The sequence below is a fragment of the Clinocottus analis genome, unplaced genomic scaffold (genome assembly GCF_023055335.1).
Source record: "Clinocottus analis isolate CAN_PGR_092001 unplaced genomic scaffold, fCliAna1.0.p SCAF_6, whole genome shotgun sequence".
NCBI lineage: Eukaryota > Metazoa > Chordata > Actinopteri > Perciformes > Cottidae > Clinocottus > Clinocottus analis.
The window spans coordinates 5,050,442-5,075,611 of NW_027176218.1; the positions used below are offsets into that span (position 1 = coordinate 5,050,442).

The 25,170-nt window shown below is 42.7% G+C and overlaps 1 protein-coding gene and 3 non-coding genes across 4 annotated transcripts in view; 1 reads left to right on the forward strand and 3 right to left on the reverse strand.

The window, feature by feature from the left end:
* Positions 1–13,783: 13,783 nt before the first annotated feature.
* On the reverse strand, positions 13,784–13,924 carry LOC137804690 (U4 spliceosomal RNA). Its single transcript, XR_011080161.1, has one exon. It is a non-coding gene; the product is annotated as a U4 spliceosomal RNA (small nuclear RNA).
* Positions 13,925–14,596: 672 nt separating this feature from the next.
* Positions 14,597–14,737, reverse strand: LOC137804695 (U4 spliceosomal RNA). The gene has a single exon (XR_011080166.1). It is a non-coding gene; the product is annotated as a U4 spliceosomal RNA (small nuclear RNA).
* A 440-nt stretch (positions 14,738–15,177) lies between these two features.
* LOC137804678 (U4 spliceosomal RNA) lies at positions 15,178–15,318 on the reverse strand. Its single transcript, XR_011080150.1, has one exon. It is a non-coding gene; the product is annotated as a U4 spliceosomal RNA (small nuclear RNA).
* Positions 15,319–23,316: 7,998 nt separating this feature from the next.
* Positions 23,317–25,170, forward strand: part of plxnb2b (plexin b2b) — a 114,473-nt gene continuing 112,619 nt past the window's right edge. Inside the window, exon 1 of the mRNA XM_068602389.1 lies at positions 23,317–23,785. The gene's annotated coding sequence lies outside the window, so the exon portion shown is untranslated. The remainder of the gene's footprint in view (positions 23,786–25,170) is intronic.

The following is a 25,170-nucleotide window of genomic DNA, read 5'->3' on the forward strand; positions in this document are numbered from 1 at the left end:
TGTTATGTTATCGCCATCACAATAGAGTTTAATTCACATTAGATTTGCCTGTGTTCCTTTTATTTCTGTGCTTTTCAACAATGGTTAACATTGTATATTTGTGTAGCCATGTTTATTTAATGCTGGAAAGAAATATTTAACATTTAAAAGCCAACTTGTCATGGACTTTAAGGCTATATTTTGACACAGGGGTCCTTTACTATATGAGACAAAAGCCTGAACATTGTGGCTCTCCTTACTTAACTTATTATTGTGCTTTTGTGGTGTAAATGAGCACAAACCAGTTGAATTATATCTAATAATTAACTTTCAGGGCAGCTAAAGTTTTGGGTTTGACTACATGGTTGGCAGTCCATGAATCTGCAGAATAACTTTATATGCACAGAGATGAATCTACTGAGTGGCATGCATCTTGTGTGAATGCAAAGTAAAAGCTGGGGCAGTTTTAATAACCTAACCTGCACTTTTCTGCAGTGTGCATTGATACAGTGCCAAGGAATGTAAATCTGCAGAAACTGCCAAACAAAAAGGGAGTGAATTCAAGAAACGCGTACGTATATTGAAGGAGACAGGCCATTCAAATGTTGCTCGACAAAATGGAGCAGTCATTCACTTCTCACTCCACAAGTTGTGACAGCTGTTATATTCATTGTGGTTACAAGCTGTTGCAATGTCTGCTGTGCTTCCCACTGAATCCTGATGTAGACTCTGTCATTTTTGCTCCATCTGAGGACTGCTGCTGCCAAAATTGTTATAACACTTATATAGATGGCACTCGCTGACAAGGCTATCTTTCATTTGGCTTTGCCGGAGGTCTTCCAAGAGGCTCCATTAGCAGACTCCTCATCACCGTGTTTACTTTGGTTCTGACACATACAACATGGGAGATGCAACGTTCCCCCCTGTGCTCTCGTCTCTCCATCACACGCTGAATAAATTATTCACAAGTGATCACATTGCCGTCGCGTAATTATCATTGTCGGACACAGACACCTCAGCAGTTTCTTAGCAACTGCTATCGGCAAATGTTCTGCTTCCACAACAGCAGGATTTTCCATCTAGTTGAAACCAGACTCCTTGCTCGTGGGATTTATGAAATAACAGTATCAGGGTTGTCCTAAATACAAATGCACTCGCTGCACTCTGGAATCAGGGCTTTTTTGTTGCTTCGACTGGAACTCTTCTATTCTAATGTATAATAAACATTTGTGTTTCTGTTTCGACGCAACTTTTGGAAAAGCTGGCTCTCGATGCGAGAAGCATGAAAGGAAAGCTCAATGCACGCTGGTCGAGGAGATGAACAATCTGGACTGCCTTTGTCAATTATTCATCCACCCTCCAGAGCTGGCTTTAGAGCTGGATGTCAGCACAGAGGGCAGGCCACCACCCCAGGGCACCGGCGGAGCGAGTCGGCCTTGGTCTTAGTCAATGTGCCGGTGGCTCAGATGGCCGTGTGGACGGCTGTCGAAAAAAACAAAAAACAGGAGGGAGGTTCAGACAGCGGACCCGGGGCAGTGTTGAGGTTTTTGTCTGGGAAGGTTTCAGATCAGTGAATTGTCACTTGGAGAAGTTAGCTTGTGGGCTCATCTGACCAGATGGTCACAGAAATTAAACTCAAGACCCGTACACAAAAAAATGTTACAATTACGTACACATGTCCGCTTCACTGTGACATTGATTTGATGTTGGAAATCGGTGCAGCGGTGAGCAAAAGTGAGCATTTGTGCTCATTGTGAAACAGTACTCAATATTTCAGAGCTCGGCTGACAGCTGACAGATAAATTGGCCTGAAGATAGTTTACTGTTGTTATTTATCAGACAACATATATACAGGTATTGATATATCAAGACATTGCAGTATAGAAATGTCAAATATGGTTGAGATCATTTTGAAACGCTGTCGCTGATACATACAGGTAGAAACTATTTTTTCACAAAAATCTTTTCAGATACAAATTCATGTTTATGTAAAAATATATATGAGCTCATATATCACTATTGGATATCTGTTCCTTTCAAATATCGCGAACAGTATCTCCGTCTTTTTTGTGTGTTTTGTGTTGTTGTCAATAGTACTTTCACACAGAAAGCTAATATTACGTCGCAAAAAAAGCACCGTGATTGTTCTGGGAACAATCTGAGCATTCGAACCGCACAAAAAGGCATCAACCAATAACAATGTGCCGAAGGAACGTATTGAAAACACGCTTCATGGTGTACAGCAACAAGGAGACTCTGCAGTCTGAACCAAGATGGCAAACTTCAGTAATCCTTTCAGCCTTCACAAAGGCACGGATCTGAGTCACTCCTTCCCTTCTTACCTTTAACAACAAAAAGCCTCAGACATACAATATGCACTGTGTCACTGTTTCCCTCTCAGAGCATTTCACTCAAAGAAACCTCAATTAAATAGCTTTCAGTATAGGCTAGACAACAATTTACCTCAGAGAGACTGCCAGACGTTGCTCTATTCGTATTATCAAGTATTTTACGTGTCCATGTAATTTATCCTTCACGCCATCGGTGTGTAAAAAGCCTTTACCGTCACAGTCTAAAAACAATTAGCAAATAACCTTAGATTTGTCTTGCTTGCCCACTCTCTCTAGAACTTGTTTTTTTTAGTAGTTAAGGCACTTAGCTGTACATAGATAACATAAAAATCTTCCCCATGGTCCATAAGAAAGTACTACATTGGGTTCCGTGCTTAAAAGTCAGGCACAGATGCTAATCGGTACGGTTTCCTCTTAAAGTTCCCTGCAGTCATAAAGGAAAATTGCTCCCGTTAAGGTGATGATCGCACATTACAACACACCTGGGTGATCGTCTTGGCTTCCCCACAGGGAGGCGGTGAACGGGCGGCGATGTACTCTAAATTTAACAGTTAGCAATCTGTCTCTGGAGGAGACCATTTATGGCAACCGATGACTTTAACACGCTCGCGCAGCATGGACCTGTTTTCACTGATATCCAGATTGTGTGGAAGCCACTTCCCTCACTTCCTCAGTCCATCTATAATCAATGGTGTCGATGCCATTTCGGAGGAAGCGCTCAAACGGGAGCTGGCGACTTAAATCGACACAACAGCTAATCTCCTGTTTCTGCATCTCTTTGACATCGGATATTAAAAGCTGAAGGTCTGCACAGTCCTCTGCTTTCTTATCAGTCTACCATGAGAACTTGGCTTCCTCTGTGCTCACGCTTATGGTGTATATTAACATTTAAAGTGTCAAGTCCCTCACTCAGATACACGTAGAGGACCAAACAATTCATCTTCTTCTGGTTAAATTGCTTTTTTCCCATTATCTGATGCAACGCTGTATGGGATGTTGACTGATGTCATGGTAAATTCTTCCCTTCCAGTCCCGTATGAACAGAAGACCGATAAAGGCTGAAACCTCTTAGTGTCACCTGCTCATAACCGATTCTGAATTCAACATTAAAATGTACATTTAAAATTTGAAAAAAAACACATTTAGACTAAAATACAGTGGTAATACTTCACAATAAACCACATTGTATATTAGTTACTAATGCATTTAGCAGACTGACTTTAACGTAAGATGCAGGTGGAAGTTCAGCAGCATCTGTCAAGTAGCGGTGACAGCAGAATGTCCTTCGTATTGCATTCATACTCTTGTATGCAAAACATATCTACCCTGTGTTAATTGGTAATCATCATTTGGCAGAACTCAACAAAGATGCAATATACACTTTACTGTTTGCTTCACGGAAAGCATGTCATCATAGTAAATCCAAGTAGCATTTTGATGCAAAACTTGATTTTCAGGGGTCAAAACCTGTACAATAAACATTCTTACTCCTGATTGACTCTAAGGGAGTTTGGTCTACAGACGCAGCAGCTGATGAGGTAAGGATGAGTTTTATTGAGTCACATTTTTTTCTCGAATCTGAGGATGAACCTCCCATCCCATCTCTGAGTCCAAAGCCCTTTTCTTTGACATTTAGGTTACTTTTGTTTGAGTGCTTGCTTTTTATTTAGTCCTTTCACAGCGCAGAGAGAGAGAGAGAGAGAGAGAGAGAGAGAGAGAGAGAGAGAGAGAGAGAGAGAGAGAGAGAGAGAGAGAGAGAGAGAGAGAGAGAGAGAGAGAGAGAGAGAGAGAGAGAGAACAAAAGCTCCGGGCCGGGCCACAATGACACTCTTTGTTTGTTAAAAGGGCTCTAAAAAAAAATAAACCTCATAATTTGCTTAACAGGAGCTTGTTCTGTGTTTAAAGCCTCTGCAATTAAATTGAGATTGCTTTTCAAACTCAATCACAGAAATCAGCGGATGGACCAAACACCAGTAGCATTTCACTATAATATACAAAGGATTGAATAGTTTGTTTCCAAGAGGATTAAATAAATGCATAAAAACATTAATGAATAGATTCTTTAAATGGTAGTAATATTTGTTTAAGCGAGTAGATGCCGATTGCACCATTTGTTCCTACACCTAAATGAAAACATTTTATCATATGACTCAGTTTTGAGCAGATTTCAAGATAACAACATCATCAGAGACATACAGCACAATTAGAAGTATGGCCAGATGGCGCGGTTGCTTCATAGTTGTTTTTCTCTTACTGTACTATGACCAACTGGTTTCATTTGATCCATAGGCTTCATTCATCTGTTACATAAGCTTTTAGATGCGTCTGTTTTGCTGCATGTTTCTAGTTGGCATTTAAGTCGCTGTGTTTCTACACGACAAAAAAAAAAAAAAAAGACATTTTCCATTAGTGGTGAAAGATTTCAGTCGCTGTTCTATTTCTATTTGTCATTTTCTCTGGTTTTGGTTCCCGTACTGTCTTGCCTCCAGGATAATGTCTTGCCCTCTGTGTTTAGTAGGTGGAATGAGAACCCGCCTGACAGGAGATTTGTCATGGATGATGACCATGTCCTGACGCTCCATCACTCCCAAGTCTCTGTGTGGGTGTTTGTGACCTGGCGGACCTGGACTCAGACCCGGATCCGCCCGCTCTTTGGAAAATAATAACCGCTCTCATTGGAACAGGTTGAAGGTCGGCAGGGAAATCCAATAATAAACTTAGCTCGATCCTTGTTCCTGCTTGCCGGTCGCCGCATTGACATTCCCCATATGTCGATAGATCCACTTTCTGATAGAGCCGACTTCGTGGCGTTGACGCTCGAGAGCTTTTGTACTGAAAATGTCAAAACCGGCTGGTTTCATTGACAGACCTTCCGACCCCCCCGCCGTCCAAGCTGACACCGACAACGATTCTTTCTTTCACAAACGATTACAACACGCTGCGTCCGTCGGCAGAGTTAAATGGCAAAACTGTCGGAGACTTTTGAGTTTCTTTGAAAGAGTTATTTTCAAGTAATTTTATGCAAGTAAAAGCAGGCTCCCATTGACAGACGGGGCTGGTTCCTGACATGTTCGAGATATTATTAAGTCAAATTGGACGTCAAACTTTTCAGTTGGATGTTTTAAAGATTGCGTCACTGTGGCCAATAGAATTGGGGCAACGTGTGAGAGCCGTACCGCCAACTAGTGTCAAAGGTTTTAATCTGCTCCTTTTTAATTAAGTAGCTGCGGTGAGATAAGGACCTAATACTGGGGCGGTTCAGTTCCTGTTTTTCTGTTTTTTTCTCCAGCATGCCCTCTTCTCTCTCTCCGTCTCTTTCAGAGATATCACGACTGAAGAACCAAAACATATCCACAAATGCTACCCTGACGTTAACTCGTCATCCAGCATCCACACTGTTCAAGCGTCAAGGTGTCAATCAAATAATAAGGTGACCTACAGAAGATGATATAGCCCTACAAAAATTGACCGAAAAAAAAAAAACACGCTTTTCCCGTTTCTCGGTTATGGACCTTGTGACCTCAGAATAAAAGTAATGGCAGCCTCGAGACCTGCTGGACCCCGATGATCCATTTAGCTGCCGACAGAGGAGCATATATGATTATGTCCTCTAAATTTGATTTGTATGGAAGGAGAGATGAATCGCTCTTCAAATGGCTTCCTATTTATGTTTCATGGGGGGCGACCAACCACATCACATCAATGGGAATGTACTTGCCTTGCTACATTAAACAACCTGCATCAGTATGAATTATGCATCCAATATAAAATGTGAAAGTGGATTATGTGCCTAGATTAACACAAATTGAATTTGGTAGAACAAAAGGCTGCGTGTAGTGTAAATGACACTTGTCAGCCTAATCTGAGACTTACAAACCGACAACCAGCAATGCTTAAATATGAAATATTACATTTTGTTGGTTGAGTCTCCTGCGGGATTCTTCTTCTCCGATTGAAAGTGTGTTGAATGTAAAGCGCACTAGAATAAGCCGTTTCAATCATTTTCAAATAAAAAAGGTTGACTTTACTTATCCAACAGACACGTACAACTTCTACAGTAGTAATACTATTACTTGTATTTTCTGACACAAACATTAAGGTAAAAGTATTCTGTGTGTTCATTTCTTACTGATATAATCAACTTAATATTTCTACAGCAACATCAGTAGAGGACAAAAATGACTGCAGTTAACTCACTACCATTCACAAGGGTAATTGAGATATTCAATAAAAAGGTAACAAGCACTTTTAATAATCATACAATCTAATATTGTTTAATTGTTCCGTCTAAATGAGCAGACTACTTAAAGCTACGGGTCTCCCCTCAAAATAGAGCAAAACCTCACACATGCACACGCGTTGTGGATCTACTGTTGTGTCGGACCTCTCAAAAGAACATCACAAAGATGACAGACAACATGGAGGTCTCATGACGAACCCCTTGCTTGCAGTGCTCGGGCCCGTTTCTAGTGAAAGAAAACAAGCGCCTCCTTGGCCAAGGCATCAGCAGTCTGTTAACCACTTACCCCGCAGTGTAAAACACTCTCTGCAGGCACGCCGGTGGCAGGAATAGCAACGTACCGCCTGGCAAGAACATCGAGTCTCTTGAAGCAGCTTTTCTCCCTTTGCCGCTAACCAAGTTAATTTTGGAGTTTGGGAACAATAGCTTGTTTAGGTAAACTGTAATATTTAGCTCTGCCTTTGTAACAAAAAAGCCCGCCGCAAAAACAATGCTAATAAATTGCAGGAGTTGCCTTACAGTTTGTGCTGCCGTCTTTCAGGAACTCAACTTGTAGCTGCTTCCTAAACATCTGCACCGTTAATAGCACCAGTCAACACGGTTTAGACGGACTATAGGGTTAAAGTCATCACTATGATGCGCCTACATGTTTTGACCACGAGTAGCTTTAAACACTGAAGTACCAGCATCAGAAGGACCGGTTGTTGCAAGTTCGGTTCTCTGAATTAATATTCCAACAGCGGATTTAGGTTTTACAGCATTCCAACAGGATCATAAGCCTTTTAAAGCGGCAAGTGTTTCAGTTTAATGAGTGACAGTCCTTACTGGTGATGTAACGTACGTAAATGGTTGGCTTAGATTACAAACAAAAGATGAGCATGTATTTTTAAAATTGACTGAAGGCGTTTTTACGAGGACACCGACGCGTTCTGTTCGCGTTCTCAACGGCTGCCGCCACTGCGAGCGTCCGCTGACGCAGCCGGCCGAGAGTCTCCAGTTTAACACGGTCACCTGTTAAAACCGAAAAACACCGGCAGCGTCTATGGCTGCAAGCTGTGTTTTGAAGTCTGACACTTCTGCGTCGCTCCCTAGACGGCGGCAGGGTGAACAGGCTGTGGCTGGTTTTGTCTTTTATTGTCTCTCTGGCTCTAGAGCTCCTATTCTCACCAATATCACTGATGCTGATGGGTACCAATACTGTTTTGGGTTGGTTTTAAATCACCAGCTGTTGAGCCCTCCTGTCCTTGGCCGTCCCCCCCTTCAAGTTTATAATGTTTGCTGTCAGGATCCTTTCTATTGCTCCCCCGTAAAAGTCCAGATGCCTGTTTGAGTTGCAGTGCTTGAAAAATATGGGGACTTTTTCCACCCTTACTACTTTTGAAGTTTAGCAGCGGAGGGATCTCACACTTCAGTTTGTTCAACACCCCAATGTTCTTCAACAAAAACAAAGAAACCTGTATGGTGTTAGATTAGTGCAAGCAACACCAGCACCCATTTTTAGCTTGCTCTAACAAGTGGCGAGAGGAGAACAGATGAGACGAGCGGGTAGGTTCATGACACCGGGGGAGTCAGACGGAGACGTCAAGTCTTAACGAACTCCCACCTGATGACCCGACCTCAAAGTCCTGCACGTTGTTAAAATTTCACAGCTGAGCCACGAGAAAACGTGGTCGACGTCACGTCTCGCTTCATACTTTACTTTTCACTCAACTATTGCAGAGCATCTCCGCAGCGCTGTGACAGAATACAATAACCCCTCAAATTATGAACATAATTCATAGCTCACAGTGTGACCCTTTAAAGTTACATTTCACCTTCACATAGGAGACTGTGTGTGGCTTTGACGGAGTGAAAAAGCACTTTCTAAAACTGACTATGGAACCTCACAGCTTACTTGGAGTTCATTGACTCTTTGCAGTAACGACGGCATTCATCTTTCTAATTGAGCTTCATTTTTTTGCATTTAAACTATATCATCACCTCTCAGCAGACTGACAATTCAAATTCAATAACTACCCCACCTTTTTCACAATTCTGCACACATTTTAGAGCTTTATTTTTATAGCACATAATTGTAGTAGGCCAGTTACTATCCTTCAAGTAGAGACAATTACCTAATCGTCCTTGTGGAAGACTCTTGTCTTTGATGGGCACCAAATAGCCGAGCACAATTAAACTAAACAATAAAACATTCAACTTGGCACGATACCATCTTAGTCTTTGTCTTCATCAATTCATGTGCCCATTTAGACCGATAAAAGTTGCTCATTTCCTCTGACTAATTGCTTTTAGCCAGCTTGGACCAGCTACGTCGTTATAATGGGATTTTAAAGGAGCCATGGTTTTCTAAAGGATTATAGGGCTGGTTGGTAAAACTCACTGCCTTTAGTGCATGCTCCTCTCCAAATCCGTCTCATTTAAGAAGGTCAAAATACCTTGGAGGGATTGGGGACTCTGGGAATAAATGCTTTGAGACTGTCTACACATTGGCGGTTTAACTTCAGCCCTTTGTGAAGGCGCTTGTACAATATGGCCCTGAAAATGGGCCGGGGATCGAATTATCTGCAACGCCGTGGTTTGACCTGAAGACACACAACATGTCAGACGTTATGATTCTCAACGCAAGTTAAAGTCTCACCAGACTTTACAGCGGTTCCAGGCCGGGGTCAACATTTGGTCCCGCTGTAATTTCCAATCAAATCAAAAGTTCTTGTTCGAAAGTTTACTTATGATTAAAGTGACGAGATAGGCACACGTGTTAAAACTACACGCCATCCAAACTTGGCCTCAGAGGCAATAATGTTGTCAAAGAAATCCAATTAAAAGCACCTGGATCCCGAGGAAACAGGGGAGACCGGTACCTTTTAAAAAGCTATTTCTGAGAGAATAGCCTGCAGCTCTCTGGGCTCTGCTCCTAATAGACTGAAAGTGCTGGGGTTCCCTTTTTCGAAACAAACCGACACACTAACACGTGCATGAAGGAACACACAAGCACACACCAATAGACACCGACTCTCTCAAACTGGGGGTGTCATGAACACTGTATTTTAATCCAGAGTATCTGTCGATGCGAAGTTAGATCCAATGAAATATGTAAATGGGACATTGAAAAATAACCCGAAGCGTTCTAAACTTGAAGAAACTTCTTTCTTTTTTTTATATTATTCACAAGCTTCTTGATCCAAATGCTGAAGGTCTTGACTAAAACTTTAAAGCTACAATCATTGATATGTGAATAAAAGTTTAACCGGGTGCATTTGACGACAAAACAGAAAAGTTCAGTAAAGGAAGGATTTAATTTGTAAATCGTCTGTATTTTAGCTGTTAATGATGTATTAAAATAAACCCAGTCGGCCCTGAAACTGATCATTAGGATCCGCTCAGGGCATCCCTATCTCCATCAACCTGCTAAATATATTACCTGCTCATAGCAGTGATAGGCTGACTGCTTTAGTTCAACACTAGAGAGGCCTCATAACAACATACAATATGGACGTCCCAAATACACTGTATGGATATCCATCGTCCGTCTCGTGATCTGATTAGGGGGATTAACACAGTTTTACACATGATAGAAGATGACAAACCCGGCAGGATTGGACCACGGAGAGTGTCCGTCATAGTCCACAATGCAAAATTGAACATACTGGAACTTGTTTGATTCTCGTAGTGGAAACAAACTCTCGTTTATTATTACGACGGGTCGTGTTGGTGAAGCAGGGAAAATCCAAATCAGCCAAACAAGTCAAACATTAAAAATACAATTTTTCTGACTATCTGGGGACTTAAAATCTGAGTAGTCACCTTTTGGACCAGGATGGATGCGATAGTGTCTTTGTTTTGGCGATATTTTGTTTTTGTGATACAGCCATCTTACCTATTTTGGTGCCACATTAATGTTCATGATGTCAGTAAGGAAGTCTAATTGTTGCGCAACTTCCAGATCTGGCTGTAGCTTTAACAACAGAAAACTCTTCCTGTTTTTCAAAAGGCCATTTATCAGTTATGGACAATGATGCTGAAGGAAAGGTAGCGCTGAACTCATTTAGTCGTGGTGTTGTAGTTCATTCAATAATTTATTATGACTTGTGTCTGTCTGCCCCAAATTTTTACCTTAGCGCTAAATGATATAACTTTTTCTTAGTGATCCTCCATTATTGCTAGTTCACACAATTTTAGAAGATGTCATGGCAGAGCGCCAGGTGAGGTCAAAACCGTGGCTTTCAGCCGTTTCATCTGCACAGAACTGCCCGGCGTTGAGTTCTCTTTTATTCCCAAACATGATGCAGGAACGTTCGTTCACGCCGCCCTTCCAGTCAGAAGACAACGAAACAGAGCAAAGAAAGATGAACTAAAAAGCAGAGGGAGACCAATCACCTCTGCCTGAGGGGCTATTGAGAGTAATTGAAGCTGAAACACAATCACGACGCGGCGCGGTGTCAGGGTGTCACAGGAGGCAGCTAATTGGGGGCAACCCCTCTGTGATTTAGACGGAGATGGCGTTAGAGGTTTGGAACAAGTTTAATTGGGTGTGTTGAATAACTTGATAACTTTTGAGGTTGCTGTTCATTCATGTGATCTCCACGTTTCTGGTTCTCTGCCAAGAATAATGGGACAATTTGTCTGATCAGCTCCAAGGAAAGAGGAAGAGCACTCCCATAAAAAAAAGGTGACGCAACTAGGATGTCCATAATTGGCCGTAAATCAAAGCATCTCTTTTGGATTTGCACCTGTTTTTTATTCATTTTTTTTAAATAGGCTGAGTGATGTCTCACCCTTTGAAGAGAAGCCTGCTTTTCCGTTCGGAGCGTCGAGTTGTAACTGGATTTGTGACAAACAGGATCAAAACAAAAAGACCTGCCGCAAAACAGATTGACAATTAGCTCGCTCGATAAAATATGTACAATAAAATAATTACAATAACATGTGATTAAAACAAGTTTTTCTTTACGCTCATCTTGAAAAGTCCATTTGTGTCCATTTGTAATTTTGCTCACGCTAATTACAGTTTTCATACAAAACTAGTTGAAGCAAAAAGCGTGGACGCAAAGTATTAATTTTAGTATTATTATTTCAAACAGTGCTACCACTGCTGTTTTATTATCCGCCGTGGTTTTTCTCCCCTGGTGTGTTGCATTTGGTCTATAAACCCGAGTGTATTCCACATCTTGTACAGAGTATGAGGGGAAATTACTTTCTATGACGTGCCGGTGTCTTCCTCCACAACTGTCAAACCTGGAAAGTAAAACCAATTCACAGGAAAGGAAATCTTTTCACACATTTCCCAACAGAACTGAGAGACAGAGAGCGAGAGAGAGAGACAGAGACAGAGACAAAGGGAGAGAGAGTGAGGAGGAGGAGGAAACGCCGGTTTCCATAGCAATTGTCGGCACTGTCACATGGTTACCTAGGAACTAGTGCTATGATGCTGTGCAATTTATTTGTTTATGTTTGGCAAGTCTCCAGCTGTCGCTTTACGTGGAACAAAGCCATATCTTTCCTTTTTTTTTTTTAAGTATTTATGACGGATAAAGAGAGCTGTCAGTGAAAATGTCAAAGGTCAGAGTTTGGTGAGACGTCAAAAGTGCCAAGAAGGAGGAAACGCTGCATCTCATCTCACATTCTCTGTCTGAGAGCATCTTCACATGATGGACGACGAGGTCACAGGCGGGTCAGGAGGGCCACACACGGGCACCATCGACTGTGAATCTCCATTTGGTGCGGACAGATCAATGCCCCAGTGTGTGTGTGTGTGTGTGTGTGCATCGGAGAGTAAAAGCAAGTGCATCACGGGGTCAAACTGAATGAAGATTAAATGCAAAGGCCTCAAGTAATTTATGCAAATATGAATCGCTCTTCAAAGCCTTCATTTTACCTTGTCTGAAATCATGATCCCCCTCTTACCCTCCCCACACACGATTGGATTACCAGGATGGAGGAGAGCAGCTAGATCACAATAATCACGTTTGAAAATGTCTTCTGATTAATTATTGATACTGAACTGAACCAAGAGTAATGACACATTTCGGTACTTTTGACAAAATACAAGATTGCTCAGAAACATGTCTAAGTAATGAAATTCAATGTTAACTGCGCGACTGTATTATGCAAACGCACTAAAACTAATATTAAATTAAGTCTACTAACATTAGTTATAATAATAAAATGTGTTTTAGATAATGACTTCTAATGAAAACCGAAAGCAGTAACAACCATACAGTCAAATGTGACCAACACAATTTTAAAAGGTAATCCATTAACTAAATGAAAAATCAGGGTGAGTGCTACTGATCTTGGCACAGTTCTCTGCAGCTTCATATCTAGTTTGTGGACGAGCGCTACACTCCTGAAGGTAGAAATGTCAACAGCATCACAGTAACAAGTATGGACAGCGTGAGAGAGTGAGACTATTAGGTGTGCTCGCATGACAGCGAGAGTGTAGGAGAGTGTTCGCAGGGCGACGAGGTTTGGGGTCGTCTCCTTAATGACGAGACCGGCTTGATTAAACCCCCTCATCCCTGTGACTGCCTAATACCCACCCTTCTTCTAATCAGACATCACTGCAATTACGGTTCTCTACAGGGTGGTTAAAACATCAATCACAGGAAACTATAGAGCACAAAACTCTTTCATGATGCAGCACATCATCATCGCCAAGACCTCCGACACATAATTGTCTAATAATATTGTTTGTTTTTTCTCACGTGGCTAGAAAATAAACGGACTCATGATTAAAGCTTTAAAAACGCTTCCTCCTCAAGTTAACATATCCTGTTAAAGAGCGCCCTCTCTTGGTCCAGCGACTGCATTGCACCGTCACCAGTCAGCTTTATGCAGTTTTTCATGTGCATAAAAGTGAATTTAAAAAAAAAATGAGGATAGACATGCTGGACCTTTATCAATAATAATATTGATACAAAAATGTTTTACATTAAACTACGATCATACCAGTTACAAGGGTGCCGTAATGTTAGAAGGAGGGTGTATATCACCCACTAGGACTAGAACAAATGCCCCCTTTTCTATTAGCTAAAATAATATATAGATCATTAAATGATCACCACCAGGACGTCATGATTAAATGTGGAGAAACTGAAGTGTGATGCAAATCAACATATTTAGAAGAAAAAAAACGTCAACTTGGATATTAAGATGGTGGATGAGACATCTATGTTTTGTAAAGTTTGTTTCTATTTTTGACAAGTTGATCAGGTCTCCTTGGAGACCGTCAAAAATTGCCTTCGCCGACTATATTTCAAGTCGTCTAGGCGGGGTATTGGGTAAAGTTTTCAACCAGCAATAATCGCGCCTCGGATAGACCTCATGGGCTACGATACTGCCACTGCGCAAGGCTGACGATGAGCTGACAACGACGGAGTGGTGTCTGTGGACAACACTCTTCTCTATCACGGTGTGCGGGGCGTGGCTTACAATTTAACAGTTTATGTTCTTTGTACGATAAAGTCCCATTACCTTAGCTAAAAACAACATGTTATACCCAGAGACAAGTCGTGGAGACTTTGCAAAATGGAATATCGGTGGATGTGAACAACAGTACGAGTGGAAAAGAAAGGATAGATAACGTTAGATCATGTGAAAACACAGACGTATCCGTAATTCACGTTATTAAAATGTAACTTTTAACGGTCATATCGCGCAGTAACTCGTAATCCGAGAGAATAACGCCACGAACAAAGCGATCTGATATATAAAACACACAATGTTAAATAAATACACAACAATCGCAAGAAGTCTATATGCGGAAGTGACGTAGCCTCTGGTGCGTCTTTGTTTAAGGTTCCCCTTAACACTGGAAAGACGAATGTTTATGTCCGACCATGACGTTTTTACTTCAAACTAAAAACAAATGTATTTATAGTTAGGCGAACATGACGACGATAAACAAAATAAGCATTTGATCCATTAACAATTGAAATCTAGTTTTGCTGACAAGTGATTGGAAGGAAATAAAAAACTTAAAAGGTTTTGCCACGTGGTATGATTTATTTTGATACTGTATATCAGGTCTCCTGAAAGACCGTCAAAAATTGCCTTCGCCGACTATATTTCAAGTCGTCTAGGCGGGGTATTGGGTAAAGTTTTCAACCAGCAATAATCGCGCCTCGGATAGACCTCATGGGCTACGATACTGCCACTGCGCAAGGCTGACGTCACAAACTCTTCAGAGAGGACCTCTCTCAGCTGCTCAGATCCCTCTCTCACGGTTTACATGCTGCTGAAAAGACAAGACAGGAAATCAGCTGGAGCGGACGCTAATTTCATGATTTGTGATTGGTTGAGAGAAGTTTTGAAATTGACTGTTCAGCTTTTGGCAAAGAGGCAACGAGACAGTGTAAATGAAACATAATATAATCAATACAGAATATGAGTAAAGTAAAGAATATGAATAGATATGAATATGTATTTGACGTATCTGTGGAGATTATAAGAAGTAGACGTGTATACAATAATTAAGAGTTTGGAGCGATAAATAGGAATTTGCAACTATGTTAACTTGACGAGTCTACGTTACTATATTGGATCGTATGAATACTTCTGTGCTCTACATCAGGAGGCTTTGGTGTTTTTGTTCTACAAAGAAAAGAGTCTCCTTAGAGACCGTCAAAAATTGCCGTCGCCGACTATATTTCAAGTCGTCTAGGCGGGGTATTGGGTAAAGTTTTCAACTAGCAATAATCGCGCCTCGGATAAACCTCATAGGCTACGATACTGCCACTGCGCAAAGCTAACGTTGAAGCGGTACGAAGAGGGTAGTGATTCCCCGACAAATATTGTTGACTCACGGTACCATACATGTAATTCAAGCCTGATCATGTAACTAATCCGTGGTTTGAGCATGATTAAATATGTATAATCGACCAACGCAACATGCTGCCCATTTTGTAGTTTGCTTGTTTTAATGTAATTTATAAATATATTTCGAACTATCGCCATGACGCAGTGCATCATGGGATGTGATCTCCCATACACGTATTGTCACGTCAGCCCCAAATCACCGTAATATTTTCGTCCATTTAAAGTCATACCTACTTTAATTATGCACATACGTCATATGTGAGTCGTTAACATACTAAAGTATGTATTTTAAGTAATTTAATTATATGACTGTAGGCGGCGAGCCTACGGTGGCCCTTTTGAGGACATTTGTAATCGCGAACTCATGTTTGGAAGATAATGACACAGACGCGCATTTAAAACGAAGTCTGTCGGTGTACAAACAGAAGACAATGATTGTCATGTAGGTATTTTTAACAAATGTAGTCGCATTAGTAAACATAGTATCTGCATTTCAAACGACTGGGGTAAACGTCTCCCTGCTTCTTCCGGGTCCTGAGACCTCGACAATGCTATGCTAGTGAAGCACCAACAGATGTCAGCAAAGACAAGAATACAACAAATAACCAGTACCCAATATAAACATACTTTAAGGCGAAATAAATGGCGTTATCAAAGCTAAGGTTGCCACATGTAATTAGCATTCGTATATTTGGCTATAGAACAATAAGCATTAAAGCCACTAATACATCCACGGTATTTACCCTATTCAGCAGAACGCCCACATAAGGTAAATATTTTAGATAACCAACACGATTAATTATGGCCTAGATACTTTTAAAATTATCATAAGTGACAATATTGCAGCAAAATTAGGCTCTTTTTTTTTTTTTTTTTTACCGTGCCATGCAAGCTCGCCCCCGCATTAACACCTTAACAAGGACGAGACTGAAGTTTTCTCACCTGCTCGCTTCAGTGGAATCCTTGAAAAGTTTAACTTTTAGGACGAAAGTTTCCAAAAACAGTAATTCATCTACTTGTACGTGATAAGTAACGTCTACCTTGACAGTAGGCTACCTGTCGAAGAGATGTTTCACGGGTTGGTGCTGAGCCAAGTGTAACAGGAATGAAAAATGTCCTGACCGGAAATTGATTAAACGAGTCGACTCCTCATTTTCGCACGTGTGCTATTAAGTGAAAACTATGTAATGGATTACCTCTCATAACATTGCTTAAACAAATTCCATGGAGAAGCTCATTAATTTTAAGCACTGGGCCACAGACGACTTTAGACTATCAACTGTGGAAGCATATGACTTTGAGTATTTAATAGCCCCTAGAAAGCTTTAAAATGCGCAGTTAGCAGTTAAGACCGGTGTTAAGACTCATGTTTTAACTGTTATTTACCTGTTAAACGTTGTAATACTTCTACTTTTTTCCCCTACATTACAGAGCCATATATTTCAGAAGTGAAAAAAAACCTGTAATCCTGTCCAAATTGACATGCCAAGGATTAGCAATCAAATTTGAATGGAAGTCCTAAGGTTATTTTCTGAAGAAGGGTACAATAATTCAGTAATAGTAACAGGGGCTCGGCCATTCTTTCATTTCAAAGTAATGAAGGCAGATTTATCAGCACTAAAATTCTTTTGAAGCCAACCACCAGCAGAAAGGAGACTTAAATGGGCATGTCTGACGTTGTACATGCATTTCGATCAGGCCGTGCATAAGTCCTTAGTAATGGCATGCTCTTTGCATATTGTGTATTTCTGGTTTGACAAAAACCGCAAGGTTCGCCGTACGGATATTAGACACCCTTTCACTTGTTGTGAAGCTTCCGCGGGATAATGCAGGTGCTTTTGGGTGCTCAGCAGATAAGCATTGACGTGCCAGGTGTTAAAGCTGCCTGGGCCGACAAATTAGACAGGGATTTGCTCCTGCCAGGATGTCAGGCCAATGAGGTTCATAGAGGTAGGCTTGGATCACTGTCAGGGACAGGTAAGTACGCAGATAAGGGGATTACACCATGTTTGCGCCCGGTAATCTCAAATGAATCCTGCCAGCCTCTGTTTCATCCTCACCCAGAAAGCCCAAATTTCTTCTTTCTCAGCCTGGGAAACACGTTACATGGGCAAAGTTAAAAATCACAAGATGATCCCTTTAACCTGGCTTAAAAAGCTTTCGAGGGCACATTAGGTTCTGGTCATTTAACAACTGTGACAGTAATAATCTCCTCTAATTCTCTCAGGCACCTGATTACTTCTTTTTTTTTGTATTAGTATTCTCCTCCATCACCAGCTCTGTTCAGTCAAGCGATGTGTGTTTGTTTTTTTGTAATCACCTGGGCCGTGCCATAAATTAGATCTGGTTTGGTGGTCCCTCCCTGCAAGGCTTAGACTTGACCTGTTGAACAAGCGGTTAAAGTCCCTTTAGGCCGTGGCTCTCCCCGCTGGTTGGCTGAGAGATGGAAAATAGAGTGTAACAGATGGCATAGCTGTTTCTGCCATTCAGCACAGGCTGCTGGGCAGGCCACATAATATCATGCCATCCAAAAAGGGACTCAGTGGGCTGCCCGTAGTCTTCAACATGCTGGGGAGCTATTTTCACCTTCAACCATCAATCATCGGCCTCAAAATAAGAGCGAGCGAGAGACCAACAAAACCAACCAATATCATACATGTGTCACAATCTACCCTATCTTACACAATGTGGAGCAGCTCATCGCAGGCTAAGAAACACTGTTTGGGTTTGGGGGGAATGTGAGCTCGTCAGCTAAGTCTGTGGACTGTGTTTGTGCCAATAGGCTGATCCAGCTTAGACCACACAGTGCAGCTTTCTCCCTATAATCACACATTTACAGACCTTGTCAAGGACGCACAACCACTCCAACTTACTGATACTACTCAGCAGGGAGTGGGTGCGGTGCACACTTTGTGTGAAAGTGCGTGCACGTAGGGAGGTGTGTATTTGTTTACCTACACACGGAGCCATTGTGTAATCTGCACTACATCTTATTAGCCTGGTTAGGGGCTTTTATTGACGCTGAGAGCCCCTCTGTTGCTTCTAAGAGCCGGGGCCACCTGGACATTACAGGATGAGTGGGGCAAACTGTGATTCAATTGAGCTATGAGCAGTGGGAGGAAAACAATGACATTTTTCTTGGGTAAAGTGACAGCTCAGTCAGTGTAAGGGGACATCTGATAAGAGAAGACAAATGTCCCTCACGGTGCCTTTTAGTTTTCCCCTTAACTTCAAGATCAGAGACATGAGTTTCTCCAGTGACACAGCAATCCCTATATATTTACAGTATATCGATTGTAGGTACGTGTAATATACTCAACGCTCTACTAGCATCTTCAAACATCAATCTTCTAATTCAAATAGTCTTTCTTTCTCCCTGACACACACATGCTTGCAGACTGTTCACACCAACCCACACACTGCTGCCATCCCACTATTCCCAGCTTGTGGTCATTCCCAGACTGAGTCAGAACGGCACCATAAGCCTGTTTGTCCGCTTTATGCCAAACCTGATGTCTCCGTGTCGCACATGCCTTGGCGGAGAATCAGAGTCCTGCATACAGTAGCCATCGCTCGGCCCCCCGCACACCCCCCCCTCCCTCTGTAATTACGCGCAAGTCATATTGACAGCTGGAGGTGCACTTAGCTAGGTCAGGAAGCCATTCAAATCCAAGTGCTCCTCATGCTGTAAATAACTTCCCCCTGTCTCCCCGTTGAGTCTTTCTTCACACCTGTATCCTTCACCACCATGCTAGTTTCCTGTGTCGAAGCTGCTCCATCTGTTACCTCTGAATCTTTAGATTTGCCACTTCTGTATATCTGGCAACCTTCACCTGGTGATAAAATAAACAACAAGGCTGATAGATACAGACAACATAGATGCATAGCAAGAGCACAAGCAAGGGGATATTTGTTAGAATGTGTACATTTTCCAACTGGTATTCAGATGCATAGAGCTATCTCTTATCAACATATACCAGTATTGAGAAGTGAATTATGTGATAGGACTGTACATATGAAAGCCAATAACAACTGGTGTATGTTATTTACCAAATGAAATATGATTCAACTTAATCTGTGAAAGTCTTAAGTTATTTATTGGGGAATTAATACATTGGGAGAACATTTGCTGTCTGTATCTGTGGAAACAAAATCCACAAATAGCTCTAAAATTATTTTTGCAAGATTGGGAATGATTCAGATTGGCCTCAGTGTCCTAATGGACTTGCTATTGAGGTATGTGCTTGATAACTACTTACTTATATTGCACACAATGCCTTATTATACGCAATGTAAAGAGCTATACATGGTGGATGCAGCATTAGTACAATATAATATAATGCATGGGTTATTATTGCAAGAAATAATCTTAATATCTGCTAATTAGAGCGGTACTGACTAATCCATTTGGTAGTTTTGTGTTGTTGTATGGGATTGTCGTCAAGGTATTGGCTTTTGTTGGACACACACAATGCACACGGTAAAGATGGAAGCAAAATGTGAAACTAACAATTCACCCTGTTGACAATGCTGTACCCCTATTTAGCATTTATAATCAGTGTAGAATAGAATAATATATATTTATAACAAACTATAATGTAAAAGGCAAATATGAGTTTCTTTCAATTTGACACGTCTTCATGACTGTAATAGTTTTATAGGTTTATAGTTTTATAGGTTCCTGTTTGTTTGTTATTGTGGATGAAAACAATACCAGCTGCCACCTACAGGGGGCAGTCTACCCACGTGGCAAACGGAATCTGAACCATGGACCTTAAGTCTGATTTGACCACTAGCTACATCATTATGGACAACTGCACCGCTGTGTCATAAATTAGGTTGTATATAACGTGTTGATAGTGAAAACATTTGACTGTCCGGAGCGTCTGAGGGACACTGTATGACAAATGGTGCTGTGTGACACCGGCGTGATAACGGATCATCACTATTCAAGCAACATAAAGGCAAGCTGCAGGAAGGTATAAGCACATTGATCAAAATGTCATCACAGTCTAGGGGAACAAAGTGAACTTCTTTTCCACTTAAGTGAATTCAGGGGGCTTTGCCTTTGGCTCCCAACACCTCGCCCCTCTCCCCCCCCGACTCGCATGTTCCAAGACTCAGCACTCCTCTTCTAGACAAACAGGGTTGGACATATTGAACTCAGACCCGAAACAACTCGGCTCTACCCCGCCACTTTCCACTCTCTCGGCTCTGTTTGTGATCGGGGAGGTGTTTGTCTCTCTCACTCTATCTCTGGGTGTCTGTTTGCCCGACACTTGTCTGGCTTGGCCTAGTTTCTCCTTGATCTCATCAGTCAATGTGAGGACCTGTGAAGGCCGTCTCCCCATCTTGCTGTGTGAATCCCCGCCAGCACCGTGCCTGTGTCAGCAGTTTGGGACTGACTCACACCCACGCGCAGGCTCTGCCCGTCCTCGCTCCGAGGGCAGCACATCTCCCCAAACAGACAGCCTCATTTGCATGCCCATAAATCACTCACACAAGTGACATCGCGCCACACAACATGGCATGACACAGAGCAACAAAACTCGGTGCGCCAATTTGCCGTGTTATGTGATATCGGGCTCGAAGGCAGAAATAAGCTATTCATGTAACCTCCTGGGTGACGATAGAGCCAATCGCGCCTGAGTACTCCTTCCATTCAGATGGCCCATATCAGGGAAATCAGAGCAACTTGTAGCTCGCCTCTGCATGAATGAGTTAAGGAAGAAAAGAAGAAAAAAAAAATCTGTGAATTTTTTTTTTTTTACTGAAAAAGACCACAACATATGGCGGATTCAAAGCTTGTTACGCATTCCAGTGTGTATGAGAGATTGTTGCACTTTCTTAAAACTTAGGCTGACTGAAGAGGTTCAAAATGATACTTCTTATGATTAACGATTCAGCAGCCGAGGTACAGCGAGCACACCAATAATTTGTGTGATAATGACTACTAATACGGATCTTGTAAGGACATAGTCAAATGGGGCTCAGTGAAATATAAATGAGGAGTGGTTGCTCTTGAAAATGTGTTAAAGCCAAGCAATGTCCCCAAACTCCCTTTCCACAGTAATCTGTGTGCATTTGAACGTAATATCAATAGTTTATGTGTTTGATTTAGCTGTTCGTGACTGGGAAAGTGCAGTAATCATCAGTGCATTCATCCTCTTAAAATATGACAGACTTGTTGCGCGTAGAATTTACGGTGACAGCTGATTTGCAATTATTCTCCCTAGGTGGGCTTTTAGACGAATTACGCAGTTTAAAATGAAGCCTGATTTTCAGAGTCGAGGAAAACAACAGAACAACATGGTTCATTTTCTATATACTGAACATCATCACAACAGCTCAAACACCGGCGCATAAAAGTAAAGCGTCAGTGATCATAGTAAGACAATGATTCCACCACAAAGGAGCACGTTTTGGTTCAGAATTGTGACGCAGATCATTCGGTGTTTTAATGGTTAACAGCGCTTCCGGCTGTTGAGGCTTCTGCTTGTTGGTAATGCTCAAAGGAGCAAAAAATGACATTTGAAAAATTCAACAGCAACGCAGCTTTGTGTGGACGACTGACAGACCTCCTTGTCAACAGTTTTCACGGAGGACTGTTTCCCTCCAAGAAGCAGTTTAGTACAGCTGTCCTAGTGACGTTTGCTGATTGTTCCGAGTAAGCGCAAGATTGTTTCTAAAGATGTTTTGTTTCTTCTCATTTTGTCGATGTTGTGCGAGCACCTTCAATGAAACAGCTGTGGCTCCGAGCAGACACCGACTTCATGTCTTCAGTGTTGTCTGTATGAAAGTGTGGAGGATGTGTTTTTCGAAAACAGATTGCACACAGACAAATTCTCATGATTAAAGATGAAAATGATATAATGGTAATGTGGTGTCTGATATATTACTGGTTTATGGGGGAGAATTTGGACCCATAACTCTCTCAGTAGGTCTGAACTCCTGCTCTTTTATGGGTCTAACATTTTGACATGCAACAGTAGGAGAAAAATAAAGTAAACAAGAGCATCAAAGATGGCTGGATTCCATTTAGCGGCATGCACACTGGCTCCCAGTCATGGCTATACTTAGGCATTTGAATGCAACAAAGCCATGCTATTAGTACCATTAAGTAAGTGCTCGTTCTCCGACAAGTCAAAATGTCAGATGAACACAAACTACATATCATACAAAGGCCAATGTAACACATAATTCTAAAGGATCTGCATTTCACTTTGAAACATTCAGTTAGCAATCATCAGATTACTCTGTGGTCCAGGTAAACCCACCAAAGTTTCACTCATCAGCATCGTATCAACAAGTCCAGCTATTCCATGAGACTGTATCCTCCTATTTCATTTGGGGCTTTAGTTTTGTGACGATATGACTCAACACAATTACGTAACGTTGAATCCTCTGACAGAGTCCGGAACGTTTGGGTAATTAAAACCGTTGCTTTTGAACATTTCCTTGTGAATATTGGCCTATTTTGCTCGGAATGGCCCGGGGGGGGGAACCACCCCCACAGAACAGACCCCATGTTGGTAGCCGGACCTCACTTTGGGAACCGCAGCACGGGGCTGCTGTACCACTCCGCTCCCAGCGCCCGCGGAAATATTTCGGTGCGTTGGCGAACAGACGACACAACTTGTTTCCCTTTCTTTCTACTTGGCTACATGCCTCTTTCTGTCTCCAAACACACACACACACACACGTACACACACATACATACATACACACACACATAAAGAGTGGCTTTGCCCGGCGGTGAGTGTGGAGTGGGAGGGGAATCATTCCTTTCCGTACCCGGCCGCGTCGGTTCTCATCCAGCGCGCGCCTCTCCCTCCCTCCCTCCTTCCCTCTCTCTCCTCCCTCTCTCCTCCCTCCTCCCTCCTTTCCACTCCTTTTTCCGCTCCTCTCTCCGCGCAACCTCCCCGGTTGTGACAGTCGAGGCGAACGCGTGAGCGGATCCCACAGGTGTGTTGTTGCTAAATGAGCCGCGGCTCTTGGAGACTCACGTGCGCGCGCACACACACACACACACACATATACACACACACACACACCTGGCAATTACCATGTGACTCGGCACCTGGGCGTGGAGAAAGTCCCTGATATTCTACCCGGAGAGTCTTTTGTTGAGGAGTTGGCCGGATCGCCTTTCAACGGGATTTGACAAATCGGGTCATCCAAGTAACGTTAGCCCGTGTTTTCTACGGAATAGTGCCTTTCTCCACCCGCCACCACCTCCTCCTCACGGGACGTGTGAGGAGACTAACATGTAAACTTGATTCCGGACTTCTGTTTTTTTGTTTTTCTCCCCCCCCACCGACTCTTTCGCCAGAGGGCTCTTCAATATCTGGACTTTCCGCGCCTGTGCAACAACTCTCTTCGCTGGTTTTCCTCCAAGGTGAGTTCCGGGGGGAAACTGGTGGCTCCAGGCAAAGTGGGGTTGTGACTATTTGCGTAAGCTTTTAAGCATTGTAGCAGTACTATGCTATCCATTTCAGAAGCTGAGCTCCCAAGTTTTCATAGCCTGCCATACGGCCAGTTGATGTGTCAGCGCAGCGTCAACCGCATGCTCTTCATTTCCATGTTTCATGTGTCGTGTTTTGACAGCGCAACTGCAAAGTATTGGTTGTCAAACCCCATGTGGACTTAAAAAAAAAACAAAATAACCCCACTATCTACAGAAGTGTTGTTGTACATGAGAGGCGGCGAGTCAGTGAAACGCCACTTGTTTTCATGGTCTGGCTGAAAAGTTGTCCTCCTGTGAAACTCAACAGCTGTGTGTTTTCGAAAAAGAAGGGAAAAAGAAAGCCTCCCCCTGTAGACATGCTACTCCCCCCTCCCCTCCACCCCCCCTCCTCCTCCACCCACCCAGAAACCATTTCATCCTTGGAGCATTGTGGCCACTGCATCTGCCCCGGTCACCTCACAAGGACCCGTCTGTCCCCTCCGCACACAAGGCAATTGCAGAGAGGAATGGCCATGTGAGCGGTGTTCCTCACCTCCAGACAGTGGCTCGTACATCAACAGCTGAGAGGATGCGAGTGGTTGCGGGCATCGCCTCTTGTTTGCCTTTTTCTTCTTCTTCTTGTTCCCTCTCTCTATCTGTGCGGAGAACAAGGAGACAGAAGCCTCATTCATGTCCCCCTGTCTCTCTGAGTCTCCCGTGCGCCTCCATCCGCCTGTGTCTCTCTGTCCCTGGCACCCCCCCCCTCCCCCCTCCCCCCACCACCCATCCAATCCGACCACTGTACTTGCCTTGTTGTCTTGCTAAATCGTTTTTTATATTCCCAGCCCCTGCCATCTTCCGCCCCACGTGTGCAGACCTACTGTACATCGGATGCGCCGTCTCCTGGGGATTATTCCGATTAGATAATATATACAAGCAGTCTCGTAGTGGGAATGGATTAGTGGAGGCGAAGGGGGGCATGTGGAGGCTGGTGGTGGTGGCTGGAAGGGGGGGGGGGGAGCTGGAGCCATGGGGTCAAGCTCTCCCGACTGAGCAGTGATGGTTGTCCAATCTATGCCGTCGGCTCATATGGACACACGCAGGCAATTGATGAATCAAGCTGCTTCCTTGTCTTTTCCCTCTGTCCACCATCGCCCCGTCGTCTTCCTCTTTTCTCTCCTCTCTCTCTCTCTCTCTGCCCCACAATGCTTCATTCAGGGTTTATCTCTTCCACTCTGAATAAATAGAGACACCTTATCTGTGCAGAGGAGAGTGGTGATAAATGTTTTCTCTTGCTCCCCGCAGTGGTGAAGAAGACAAGCGCTCCACACTTCCTT